Source organism: Trachypithecus francoisi, unplaced genomic scaffold (genome assembly GCF_009764315.1).
Source record: "Trachypithecus francoisi isolate TF-2019V2 unplaced genomic scaffold, Tfra_2.0 Lachesis_group19, whole genome shotgun sequence".
Classification (NCBI taxonomy): domain Eukaryota; kingdom Metazoa; phylum Chordata; class Mammalia; order Primates; family Cercopithecidae; genus Trachypithecus; species Trachypithecus francoisi.
The window spans coordinates 35,059,388-35,063,150 of NW_022681464.1; positions in this window are offsets into that span (position 1 = coordinate 35,059,388).

Genomic DNA, 3,763 nt, shown 5'->3' on the forward strand with positions numbered 1-3,763 from the left:
TAAGACTAAATTTCGCTCTTGTTTCCCAGGCTGGAGTGTAGTGGCGCAATCTCAGCTCACTGCAACCTCCGCCTCCCAGGTTCAAGCGATTCTCCTGCCTCAGCCTCCTGAGGAATTGGGACTACAGGTGCCCACCACCATGCCCGGCTAATTGTTGTATTTTTAGTAGAGTCAGGGTTTCACCATGTTGGCCAGCCTGGTCTTGAACTTCTGACATCAGGTGATCCACCCGCCTTGGCCTCCCAAAGTGCTGGGATTACAGGCATGAGCCACTGCACCTGGCTGCATTCCCATATAAATTTAAAAACAATCTACTGAAAGATGTGTGTAAGACCTCCACCAAGAAAACTGTAAGACATTTAGAGAAGTTTAAAAAGACCTAAATAAATGGAATTTTTTTTATAAATGATTTTTAAACTTGATCATTAGGTTAATAAATAGTCATATTCTGACAATCTGATGAGATTATATTGCCCAGGGTGGTCTCTAACTCCTAGCCTCAAGCAGTTTTACTCTCTCATTACAGGTGTAGGCCACCATGCCTGGCCTGACACTTGGAAATCTTAATCACAATTGTTCTTTGCTTTTATAATGTTTACTGTTCAAATCAGTTTCTGGTTGGATAGTATGTATATATAAAGCCATGCTCAATGCCCTAGATATATTTACTGCCAAATCTTTTATGCTTTTAGTGTTTTTTTCTGGACAAGATCTATGCTTATTGCAATAAATTAAACGCAAAGAATATTCTAGTAGAAAGTCAGTCTGCACTTCCTAAACCCCACCCTACCCCACCAATTCCTTCATAATTGTTATTAACAGTTAGCTGTGTTTTCTTTTTTTTTTTTTTTGAGACGGAGTCTCGCTCTGTCACCCGGGCTGGAGTGCAGTGGCCGGATCTCAGCTCACTGCAAGCTCCGCCTCCGGGGTTTACGCCATTCTCCTGCCTCAGCCTCCCGAGTAGCTGGGACTACAGGCGCCCGCCACCTCGCCCGGCTAGTTTTTTGTATTTTTTTTAGTAGAGACGGGGTTTCACCGTGTTAGCCAGGATGGTCTCGATCTCCTGACCTCGTGATCCGCCCGTCTCGGCCTCCCAAAGTGCTGGGATTACAGGCTTGAGCCACCGCGCCCGGCCCTGTGTTTTCTAATGGATTATCTCCAAAGTATATGTAACTCAGATTTTTGTGAGGTAGGAAAAGAATAACATTAATTCCGCTTTACATATTGAAAGTCTAACATACAAAGATTAAATGTCTCCTTTCTTTTGCCAAATGTTAATGAATTGTCTTATGAGAATTAAGATATGATACTTTCTCCCAAGCTATCCTGTTTCCCATGAAGTATTTGAGATGTTGGAGATTCAAGGGAAAAAATATAAATGCTTCGAAATAAATTTTATAATTCAAAGATTGTGAATAAAGTGACACTTATATGTTAATCCTATAAATTGGTTTATTGTACCATGTAGGATGGTTTGGCTATTAAATTTCATTAAGTAGTTCATTTGCCTGGATAACTGTGAGTGTAGAATCTAACATTCACTTAGACTAGTTGTTTAAGAAAGTCTACAACCAACCAGGTGCAGTGGCTTACACCTATAATCCCAGCACTTTGGGAGGCCAAGGCGGGCAGATCACGAGGTCAGGAAATCGAGACCACCCTGGTTAATACAGTAAAATCCCGTTTTTACTAAAAATACAAAAACAAAATTAGCCAGGTGTGGTGGCGGGTGCCTGTAGTCCCAGCTCCTCAGGAAGCTGAGGGGGGAGAATGGCGTGAACCCAAGAGGCGGAGCTTGCAGTGAGCCGAGATTGTGCCACTGCACTCCAGCCTGGGCAACAGAGCAAGACTCCATCTAAAAAAAAAAAAAAAAAGTCTACAACCAAATAACGTGGCAGAAATGTAATATGGACCCAGCTGGGTAAAAGGAAATATTTTGGATCTTCCTTCTACTTAGGCTGAATGGATGCTTCTGGTTTGGTTTGGTTTGTTTCGAGATGGAATCTTGCTCTGTTGCCAGGCTGGAGTGCAGTGGTGCGATCTCGGCTTATTGCAACCTCCACCTCCCGGATTCAAGCAGTTCTCCTGCCTCAGCCTCCCAAGTAGCTGGGATTACAGGTGCCTGCCACCATGCCCAGCTAATTTTTGTATTTTTAGTAGAGACAGGGTTTCACCATGTTGGCCAGGCTGGTCTTGAACTCGTGACCTTGTCATCCACCCGCCTCGGCCTCCCAAAGTGCTGAGATTACAGGCGTGAGCCACTGTGCCCAGCCTGAATGGATGTTTCTTAGATTTACTCACTCCTGGCCAAGGTGTCATTCGTGGTGGTTGATGTAAGTTCTGTGCTATGTGCAACACATTTGCTAACTGCTGAGGCCTAATTCTCATTCAAAATATGTCAGTTAATCACAAGAGGGGCCATCTAAGAGTAGGCATAAAGGAGGTCAAAACTAGAAAAGAAAAAAAATGTTTCCACTATATTATTAACCTCAAGATCTTGAAATCAAGATGTTTCAAGTTTAAAACTTAACTTTCACCTTTACAAAAAGTATCCTATTCTCAACTCTACAAGGTATTACCAACTATAGGTATTAACATCCCTACTTTATGATGGGACAATTTTAATGTGTAGGCCAGGCACAGTGGCTAACACCTGTTATCTCAGCACTTTGGGAGGCCAAGGCGGGCAGATCACGAGGTCAGGAAATCGAGACCACCCTGGTTAATACAGTAAAATCCCGTTTTTACTAAAAATACAAAAACAAAATTAGCCAGGTGTGGTGGCGGGTGCCTGTAGTCCCAGCTCCTCAGGAAGCTGAGGGGGGAGAATGGCGTGAACCCAAGAGGCGGAGCTTGCAGTGAGCCGAGATTGTGCCACTGCACTCCAGCCTGGGCAACAGAGCAAGACTCCATCTAAAAAAAAAAAAAAAGTCTACAACCAAATAACGTGGCAGAAATGTAATATGGACCCAGCTGGGTAAAAGGAAATATTTTGGATCTTCCTTCTACTTAGGCTGAATGGATGCTTCTGGTTTGGTTTGGTTTGTTTCGAGATGGAATCTTGCTCTGTTGCCAGGCTGGAGTGCAGTGGTGCGATCTCGGCTTATTGCAACCTCCACCTCCCGGATTCAAGCAGTTCTCCTGCCTCAGCCTCCCAAGTAGCTGGGATTACAGGTGCCTGCCACCATGCCCAGCTAATTTTTGTATTTTTAGTAGAGACAGGGTTTCACCATGTTGGCCAGGCTGGTCTTGAACTCGTGACCTTGTCATCCACCCGCCTCGGCCTCCCAAAGTGCTGAGATTACAGGCGTGAGCCACTGTGCCCAGCCTGAATGGATGTTTCTTAGATTTACTCACTCCTGGCCAAGGTGTCATTCGTGGTGGTTGATGTAAGTTCTGTGCTATGTGCAACACATTTGCTAACTGCTGAGGCCTAATTCTCATTCAAAATATGTCAGTTAATCACAAGAGGGGCCATCTAAGAGTAGGCATAAAGGAGGTCAAAACTAGAAAAGAAAAAAAATGTTTCCACTATATTATTAACCTCAAGATCTTGAAATCAAGATGTTTCAAGTTTAAAACTTAACTTTCACCTTTACAAAAAGTATCCTATTCTCAACTCTACAAGGTATTACCAACTATAGGTATTAACATCCCTACTTTATGATGGGACAATTTTAAATGTGTAGGCCAGGCACAGTGGCTAACACCTGTTATCTCAGCACTTTGGGAGGCCAAGGCCAGTGGTCACTTAGGTAGTTCA